The sequence below is a fragment of the Cyprinus carpio genome, chromosome A2, assembly GCF_018340385.1.
Source record: "Cyprinus carpio isolate SPL01 chromosome A2, ASM1834038v1, whole genome shotgun sequence".
Classification (NCBI taxonomy): Eukaryota; Metazoa; Chordata; class Actinopteri; order Cypriniformes; family Cyprinidae; genus Cyprinus; species Cyprinus carpio.
This window is the reverse complement of record NC_056573.1, coordinates 19,099,791-19,110,305: the sequence shown is the minus strand read 5'-3', so window position 1 is coordinate 19,110,305 and position 10,515 is coordinate 19,099,791. Positions and strand designations below refer to the sequence as shown.

Below are 10,515 nucleotides of genomic sequence, written 5' to 3'. Positions count from 1 at the left end.
TTCTCGTACAATTTAGTCAGGGAGATGGTACCTTTGGAGAGGTGTGAAGACGCATTGATGTGATTTGTGCCAGGTATAAGGGGGATAATTGTGGGATGCATTTGGTTATTGAGACAGGCTGAAGTACTTAGTATGTAACTGAAGCTCATCTTTCTTAATGAGGTATTTGGGCGGTTTGTGTATAGAGCAAGTGTAGAGTCAGCGCACGGGGGCAACAGGGCACACGGTAGTAACAGGAAAGAATCTGTATTCTTCAGCAGAGAGATATTTAGGACACTGGGTTGGTTGTCTTTATTAACTTGCAGCAGTAATCGGGGTGGCTGTCGTTTAAATCATATCTCCATTTGGAAGATGTTAGAAGGAGGAAACTCGGTCAGTTGGATCTGGGTTATTGTTCCTGTACCATTGCATATTTTGTGAACAGGAGCTGTATATTCTTTATAGCTACAGGACAAAGAAGCACTGTCCTGCTTACACATCTTTATATTCAGTGACAAAGGGTTTGATGTGCATCTGCCTCTGTGTGCCCTGGTAATGGAGATTAAAAGACCACTTATAGAACAGTAATATAAAATTGTAAAACATAGTAGCAACCTAAGTTAAAAAAACGTAAACCAGCCTAGAGTGGAGTAAAAATTGTGCAACTTTATCTTACCAATACACATCCACAAAAAAGTGAGGGAGAGTAAAAATAATCATGACAGCAGAAATCTGGAAGAAGACTCTGAGAGGACTTGAGGTATCCATTCCAGACTGGATGTCTTTGAATTCTGACATCCTCCCACTCAGATTAAAAGCTGCTTCTGCATCTGATATTGAGCTCCGCCCTATGGGAAAGTTATTTAGTTTAGCCTGCTTTTTTTATGGTGTCTTTATATTCAAACCTGTTAACATGACATTTAGCAGTCACTGCATACTCAGAGGTAAACAATTTTTTATAATGTTATAAAGATTCTAGCTTTATCAATGCATAGAATTAATATATATATTCTCTAAAACATGCCTTCATGCTTCATTTTATAGCCCCAGTCAACTGGAGTCATCACAATGTTTTGAAAAAATTGGTTGTTTGAAATCAGTGTATGGGGCACCAGGGCCACAGTAGTACAGTGCAGGGAATCGTTCCATTCTGTTAAAAAGATTGTTCAGATGCATCCGTTTGTTTGCTTTTTCAGCTTGTTCGATGAAAGTCAAAGTTGCAGGCTATCACCTCACGGTGAGTTGAGTTAAGTGTGTAAGAAACTCAATTTGAGATCTTGGATATTGTCAGTATCACTGCAGTGTATTAACATCTCCACTGTAATCACAGGAGAGGGTAACATTGTCTCCTGTAGAAGAAGAAACAACAATGCTATTTAGATTATTCCTTAAATTAAGATGTTAATGTGTTGTTGATACAGAATTTCTCATAACCTTTGGATTAAAAGTAAAAAAAAAAAAAATAAATCAATAAAAAAATATGATTAACTGAACCTTTGAGCAGAGAAATAATGATCAAGACCAGGGACAACATTTCACCAATGAAGGAACAAAAAAGACAATGAGAATCAATGCTAAACATTACTTCCTAAGTAACTAACTCGTATAGCAGGAGCTGGCTAATGAAAAACGATGAATCGTGTAAAACTCCTCCCTCCAGCAGAATATGGTTTAAAGAACATTGTTGATCTCAGAACATTTGGAATGAGTTTAACAATATCTTAAATATGAAATATTAGGCAACATCAAACCAATTCTAGTTAGAGATATACTGAAATAATATTATCAATAACCAAATGTTTAAATACATATTCACATCTTGCAAGCAAAAAACAGGAAAAAGCCATATATTAATGTTGTATTTTTATAGATAACTAAGAAACAAATATTCATACTACTAGAATACTGGCTAAAAACTGAATATGAGTTACTCAGTGCTTTTAGATAGCTAAAGTAAGTTTTTTTTTTTTTTTTTTTTTTTTTTTTTTTTATGAACAATTAAAATCTACATTTAAAAACAAATGCCTTTGAAACTGAATGAAAATTAATTAATATATCTTAAAAAAAGATCCTTGAATTGATGATCCATAAAAAACATTGATATCCCATTTCAATTTCACTGATTTTATTTATTTATTTATTTATTTATTAAGAAAAAGTTTCTTTGGATTATTAAAATGCTCTTTACAAAAATAATAACAAAAAAAGTTATTTTAAGAACTGTTCACTGAAAGGGTGAACTAAAAATGATTTTTCTATGCTGTGAAAAACTCCTTTTGGAACCTTTGTTTTTAAGAATGCTGAACTAACTGACAATATCTTGCACATCAGATATTTAAATCATTGACCATTAAGCAAAGTATAATCAATTATATGGTCAAAATCTGTGTAAAAAAAAAAAAAAAAATCACCATAGAATAAAACAACAATTATTTTGTACGATAAACTCGCTTATAAAAGCAAAGGGGCTGGGAGGTTAGTCATATAGCGCCACCTCCTGGCAAATACGGTTAAGTGTAATGTTTTCTGTACAATTTTAGTCATGGGGAGATGGTACCTTTGGAGTGAATAACGCATGATGTGATTTGTTCCAGTGAAAGGATGGGCTATTGTGTGTGATGCATTTGGTATTTGAGACAGGATGAAGTACTGTATGTAACTGAAGCTTCATCTTTCTTTAATGATGACATGGGGAGGTTTTTGTATGATGCAGTTAGAGATTTCATTGCACTGTGGGCAACAGGGCACACAGTAGTACACAGCAGAATCTGTCTCTTCAGCAGAAGAGATATTTAGATCCACTTTGTTTGTTGTCTTTATTAACTGCAGCAGTAAATCTGGGTGGTCTGTCTTCACTCATATCTCCATTTTTGGAAGATGTTAAAGGAGGAACTCCGGTTTGGATCTGGGATATTGTCTGTACCATTGTAAATTTTGTACAGTAGCTGTATAGTCTTTATAGCTACAGGACAAAGTAACACTGTCACCAACACATATTTATATTCAGTGACAAGGGTTTTATTTGCATCTGCCTCTGTGTGCCCTGGTAATGGAGATTAAAAGACTTATTAGACAGTAATTAAATTGTAAAACATAGTAGCAAATAAGTAAAAAAAGTAACAGCCTAGATTGGAGTAAAAATTGTGCAACTTTATCTTACCAATACACATCCACAAAAAAGTGAGGAGAGTAAAAATAATAATCATGACAGCAGAAATCTTGAAGAAGACTCTGAGAGACTTGAGTATCATTCAGACTGGATGTCTTTGAATTCTGACATCCTCCCTCAGATTAAAATGCTTCTGCATCTTGATATTGAGCTCCGCCCTATGGGAAAGTTATTTAGTTTAGCCTGCTTTTTTATGGTGTCTTTATATTCAAACCTGTTAACATGACATTTAGCAGTCACTGCATACTCAGAGGTAAACAATTTTTTATAATGTTATAAAGATTCTAGCTTTATCAATGCATAAATTAATATATATATTCTCTAAAACATCACCTTCATGCTTCATTTTACTTAACTGATCCAACTGGAGTCATCACAATGTTTTGAAAAATTGGTTGAAATCTGATGTATGATCTATGTCTGCTGCTAATGATGTTTTTGCACAGTGTTGCAGTGTTTCCCATCACTATGGGCACCAGGGCACAGGTAGTACAGCACAGAATCTTTCCATTTCTGCCTGAAAAACCCTAAGATTCATGCATTTATTACGTTCATCAGCCACAGATGAAAGTTCAAAGTGCAGGATCTGACCGGCCATTGAGCGCAGTGACAAATATAAGGAACTCTATTTGAGATCCTGGATATTGTCGATACCACTGCAGTGTATTAACACCTCCACTGTAATCACAGGAGAGGGTAACATTGTCTCCTGCTGTGATGTGCTTCTCTGGGACCAGTGGGTTTATTGTATTTGCATCAGCATTTTCTGTGTAGAAGAAGAATCAAAATATGATAAATCATTCCTTTGGGCTAAATTAAATTTAAGATGCAGTTCACATTGAATATATAATAATAGGATAAAATGTAAAAAAAAAAAAAAAACACAGACAAAAATAACTGAGAATCAGTTTCCTCCTAAAACTCAGTATAGCTGGAGCTGGGTAATGAAAAACTTGAATCCTATAGCTCCTTCCTCTGGCAGAATATGTATAAGAAGGATAATATGATTATTATTTATTTAAGTCAGCAATAGGTGAAATGATCTTTACGGAAATATTTTAGCTATCTCAGACAGTTCAGGATGAGTCTAAAGTAAGAATTAGCATATGCTAAAATATCCATAAAATAAAATATATGGAATATGTAGTTCAGCAATTCCTGGAATATTATCAATAAACATTTACCTGAAAGATGCTTTACCTGAAAAAATATATTGCAAGCAAGAACACTGCAGCATTGATGCAAGCTCTCTTTTTATAGTAACCTTAGGAGTAACCAATTTGGTTAACCAACGTAATCTGAAACAAACTGACAGTATCTTGCAGATCAAGCATGTCAGACTCTGACTTTAAAACATACAAATGATCATCAATACAGGGGCAAAATCTGACCTGTGTGAAATAACAAAAAAGACAGACAATTAATCTAATAATAATAATAAAAATGGAAGATCATATGCAGCTGAAGATGCAAACTGAATTGACTGAAAAACTCACAATATACATACAGCGCCACCCTTCTGGCATAAAAAGTACTATTTCAGTCATATTGGGAAATGCAAACTTTTCACTATATGACTGTATTATGTATTATGTTATGAGTTTGTTTTAGCAAAATGTTACAGACTATAGTGGTGATGATGCACTGGCCATTGGGACAGGATGAAGTAAGTGTTTGAGGCTTTCATCTTTCTTTAATGATGAAATGGGAGGTTTTTTGTATGATGCAGTTGGGTTTCCTGTCACTGTGGGCACCAGAGGCAGTTTGTGGGCACCGGGCACAGTAGTACCTGGCAGAGTCTGTCTCTACAGCAGAAGGAGATATTTAGATCCACCTTGTTTGTTTGTCTTTATTAACTGCAGCAGTAAATCTGGGTGGTCTGGTCGTCACTCATAGCTCCATGTTGGAAGATGTAAAGGAGGAACTCCGGTTTGGATCTGGGATATTGTCTGTACCATTGTAAATTATTTACAGTACCTGAATAGTCTTTATAACTGCAGGACAGAGTAATACTGTCACCAACACGTTTATTTTCATTCAGTGACAAGGGTTCAATTTTCTGCCTCTGTGCGCCCTAGTAATGGAGAGTAAAGCCTAATTAGACAGTAATTAAATGGTAAAAAGTAGGAAGTAGAAAATAAGTAAAAGGTATAGACTGGAGAGAAAAAATAAAACTTTATCTTACCAAAACACATCCACAAAAAAAACAGAGGAGAGTGAAAATAATCATGACAGCAGATATTTGAAAAGAAGAACTCTGAGAGACTTGAGTATCATTCAGACTGGATGTCTTTGAATTCTGGACATCCTCCCTCAGATTAAAATGCTTCTTCATCCTGATATTAAGCCCCACCCACTGGAAAAATTTAGTTTTGCTTGTATTTCTCTAATGAAGTCTTCATACTTAAACCAGTTCATGTGACCTGCGATTCAAAGTCTCTGCCAATGTGTATTAAAGAAAAGACATAAGAAGACTGTAATAGTTTTTTAAACTTTAGCTGAAAACATTAATTGGTGGAGTTATTTCTCTCTCACATATCTGTTTTTTTTATTGCAAAATCACAATAATGATACAGAACAAACGGAATATTGGAGATCTAGTTGCTTATTTTTACATTCTTAATGGCATTTTTCTTATTTCCATTTTTTTTCATGTTCATGATAACACCCAAGTGGTCATCATTTTTTTTTTTTCACCATTTTTATTGAACTTTTATATATTATACTTATATTTATATTATACAAATATACCAGGTAGCATCACCAACTGATTTAAGTTGTATCGATCCTTGTGGATTCATTAAGAGATGCTTGTGTTACTGATGGCTGATTAAGTCACAGAAATATTACATACTGTAGAATACATGTGTTTGTTAAGCATCAATTAAAAGCATGACTAATATACAGAAAACATTTTGTGCAGAGGAAAAGAGATTCCTGTCACTGTGGGCTGCAGGGGCACAGTAATACTGTGCAGAGTCTGATACTTTAGCAGGGCTGATTTCCAGTTCCATGAGCTTTCTGTGTTTGTCAACTTTAGCAGATAACCAGTCGGCTGATGGATCTTCTTTAACTGGATCTCCAGATTCAGTCATGAACAGAAGGAGTTCTGGTTTGGATCTTTGATACTGACGATACCACAGCAGATTTAAAACAACACCAGTGTAGTTGCAGTAGAGAGCAACTCTGTTTACCATCTTGAGCTGTGTTTTCAGAACCCATGAGATGTTATTAGATCACCAAGAGAGTCTCCTAAAAGAAAAAAAGACATGCTAAATTCAATATTGTGATCTGATAAATGCAATACTAACATTTTTAAAACTAAAAGAGGAGTGGTGAGAAAATAAATGAGTCTCACCTGCAAGCACTGAAATATATTACAAGTGCACAGAGCAGCATGATGGAATGAAATGACAAACTCAGATGTGTTTTGCCTGACTGGAGCACAGTGATTTAAGCCTGGAGCTCCACCCTGTGGCAAGATTTGACCTACCATGACGAGTGTTGAGCTGATTGTGTGCATGAGGGATACAGACAAGAGAAGAATGCCATCTTTTGGGTGAAAAAAAAAACCACACAAAACAAACAAACAAAACACACACACAAAACAAACTATTGAAGCTTTCATACTAAAAAGACAAACTAAAATGTGTTATGCACATGGAAATTACTGTAACATAATCTGAACATATATTCCACATTTCCTATCCATTTTAATTGAAATGAAACATTAGATGAAAGATTTCCATATATCTTAAACAATGGGGTTGGATCATTCATTGAGGTGTCAAACTGAAGTATAAAATCAGTAACAGTACAAAATGACTGAAATCAGAGTTTTTGTACAGTGCTTCTGGGCTTTCTGTCACTGTGGGCCTCAGAGGGCAGTAGTACAGAGCAGAATCTGTTACTTTAGCAGAAGAGATTGTAAGATTCACTTGTTTCTTCTCTTTTGAGTCTTTTGCTGACAGACGAAGAGAAGGCTCAGATGCCTCTGAATTTTCATTTACAAGTATCAGGAATTCTGGTCTGGAAATCCCCAAAATTTTCGATACCATTGCAGGTCATATACAAAACCACTGTAGTTACAGGACAGCGTCACGTTGTCACCTCTGAAAATGTGTTTTTTCAGAAGACAATGGCTGTATTGTGTCAGCAAAGGAATTTCCTGTATGGACAAAATGCATGCAATTGTATTAATTAAATTGATACTAAGTAACTTGTTCACAATGTGATACAATTTTAATACATAAAATATATATTTTTAATAAAATAAACAATAAAAAAAATGTTTTTACCTATGAGTAATGTCAGTGGTATCCAACAAAACAGAAACATGATGGTTTCTGATGTAGAGTGATTGTAAAACTATCAAAGCAGGATGACTCTAAATGAATCAGCCTTTCAAACATTCAACTTTGTGAATTATTATGCTCCACCCCCTGGCTGAGGCTTTGTCTTCTTTCTTGATGGGCTGTTTTTCTCTAAAAATGAAAATACCTGACAATGTTTCATTAGATTTAGAGAAAAAAAGAACAACCGTTGCAACAATGATTTATTGTGCATGATTAGAAGTTGGTGTCACATTTTTTGTTTAATGTAAGATGTGTTAAGGTATTAAGTTTTTGTACAGAGCATGTGGGTTTCCTGTCACTGTGGGCACCAGGGCACAGTAGTACATGGCAGAGTCTGTCTCTTCAGCAGGAGAGATCTTCAGATCCACTTGTTTGTTGTCTTTTTTAACTGCAGCAGTAAATCTGGGTGGTCTGTCTTCACTCATAGCTCCATTTTCTAAGATATAAAGGAGGAACTCCGGTTTGGATCTGGGATATTGTCTGTACCATTGTAAATTTTTGTACAGTAGCTGTATAGTCTTTATAGCTACAGGACAAATTAACACTGTCACCAACACGTCTATTTACATTCAGTGACAAGGGTTTTATTGCATCTGCCTCTGTGTGCCTGGTAATGGAGATTAAAAGCGTTATTAGACAGCAATTAAATGGTTAAAACAGTAGCAAATAAGTAAAAAAAAGTAACTGCCTAGATTGGAGTAAAAAAATACAACTTTATCTTACCCATACACATCCACAAAAAAGTGAGGAGAGTAAAAATAATCATGACAGCAGAAATCTGAAGAAGAATCTGAGAGACTTGAGTATCATTCAGACTGGGATGTCTTTGAATTCTGACATCCTCCCTCAGATTAAAATGCTTCTACATCTTTATATTAAGCTCCGCCCTATGGGAAAGTTGTTTAGTTTTTATACCTTAGTCTTTAAACCAGTTAATGTGATCTGTGGTTCAAAGTCTCCTGCAGTGTATATTAAAGAAAAGGCATAAGACGTTTGTAATACTTAAACTTTAGCTGATACAGCAGCAGAGGAGATCTCCAGATCCACACGTGTTGGTATTATGGATGCTAGTGGACATATGCGGCACTACAAATTTGGTGTGGATTTATCAACTAGGCAGCAAAACACACAACTTCGATCCGGTCTTCTGTCGAAACCAGTGGAGATGGTAAGCTGATACGTCAAAGGTACAGGACAGAGTAGCATTACTGCCTTCATTTAAAAAGACACATGCTTTATCTGAACTGACAGGAATCTTATTAGCTTAACCTGCAAAGTAGATGAACAATCCAGTGTTACCAAAATCATAAAGCTTTACATTAATATAATACAATTATTTAAAGGTGTCAAAAGTCTGTGGCTTACCATAACTCAAGACAAATGTTAAAAACAGAGCACATGATGATCATTGTTGTATGTGGTTTGAATTTAATGATCTATAAGTGGGTGTATCAAGCCTCTTTGAGCTCTTCTGCTCTATTCCACATTAAGCTCTGCCTGTCTATGGAAATATGTGTTGTGTTGATCCTTTTGGATTCATTAAGAGATGCTTGTGTTACTGATGGCTGATTCAATCACAGAAATAATACATACTGTAGAGTATGTGTGTTTTAAGCATCAATTAAAAGCATGACTTATATACAGAAAGATTATGTACAGAGGAAAAGGGTTTCCTGTCACTGTGAGCTTCAGGGCACAGTAATACTGTGCAGAGTCTGATACTTTAGCAGGGCTGATTTCCAGTTCCATGAGCTTTCTGTGTTTGTCAACTTTAGCAGATAACCAGTCGGCTGATGGATCTTCTTTAACTGGATCTCCAGATTCAGTCATGAACAGAAGGAGTTCTGGTTTGGATCTTTGATACTGACGATACCACAGTAGATTATAAAACAGTACCAGTGTAGTTGCAGGAGAGAGTAACACTGTTACCCTCTTGAGCTTGTTTTTCAGAACCATGAGATGTTATTAGATCCCCAAGAGAGTCTCCTGAAAAAAAAGACATGCTAAATTCACTATTGTGATCAGATAAATGCAGTACTAACATTTTTTAATTAAAAAGAGGTGGTGATAAAATAAACGAGTCTCACCTGCAAGTACTGAAAATATTCCAAGTGCACAGAGCAGCATGATGGAATGAAATGACAAACTCAGATGTGTTTTTTCCTGACTGGAACACAGTGATTTAAGCCTGGAGCGCCACCCTGTGGCAAGATTTGACCTTCCATGACGAGTGTTGAGGGACACAGAAAACAGAAGAACGCCCTCTTCTGGGTGAAAACAAACACATTTAGACTTTCACAAATCACTGAGGACTTGGACAGTATTTGTATTTTTACCCTTTGATAATGACTTCTGCCAAGTTAGAAGTTCTTATGTATTCCTCTTAGAGCTGTTCTCAAGGTTTATACTTGGACATTAGTTTATAGAAAAATGTAATAAAATAAAAATAAAAAATAGAAAACATTGAGTTACTAAAAATTTCATACTAAAGTAACAAACTAAAATTTTTGTTGTGCACATGGGAATTACTGGAGCACCTCATAATGTGAACATATATTGAATATTTATTCCATTTTAAGAAATTGAAATCAAACAGAAAATTAAAGCCTTCTGTATAATGGAATAGGGTTGGATTATTAATGGAAATTTTACATTTAAGTATAAATTTAGTCACACACACACACTAAAAAACTGTAAATTTTAATTCACAAAGATAAAGCAAATAAACATGAAATTTTGAAGTAGAAAGAATGATGTAATAAGCAAAAAAAAAAGTAATGCCGTTTTATTTGTAAGTTTGAAATACAAAATCATCCGACTGAAATCAGAGTTTTTGTACAGTGCTTCTGGGCTTTCTGTCACTGTGGGCCTCAGAGCGCAGTAGTACAGAGCAGAATCAGTCACTTCAGCAGAAGAGATTGTAAGAATCACTTGTTTCTTCTCTTTTGAGTCTTTTGCTGACAGACGAAGAGAATGCTCAGATGCCTCTGAATTTTCATTTACAAGTATCAG

The 10,515-nt window shown here is 35.1% G+C and overlaps 1 pseudogene; it reads right to left on the bottom strand.

The window, feature by feature from the left end:
• Positions 1–9,120: 9,120 nt before the first annotated feature.
• Positions 9,121–9,684, bottom strand: LOC122147054 (annotated as a pseudogene).
• Positions 9,685–10,515: the final 831 nt, after the last annotated feature.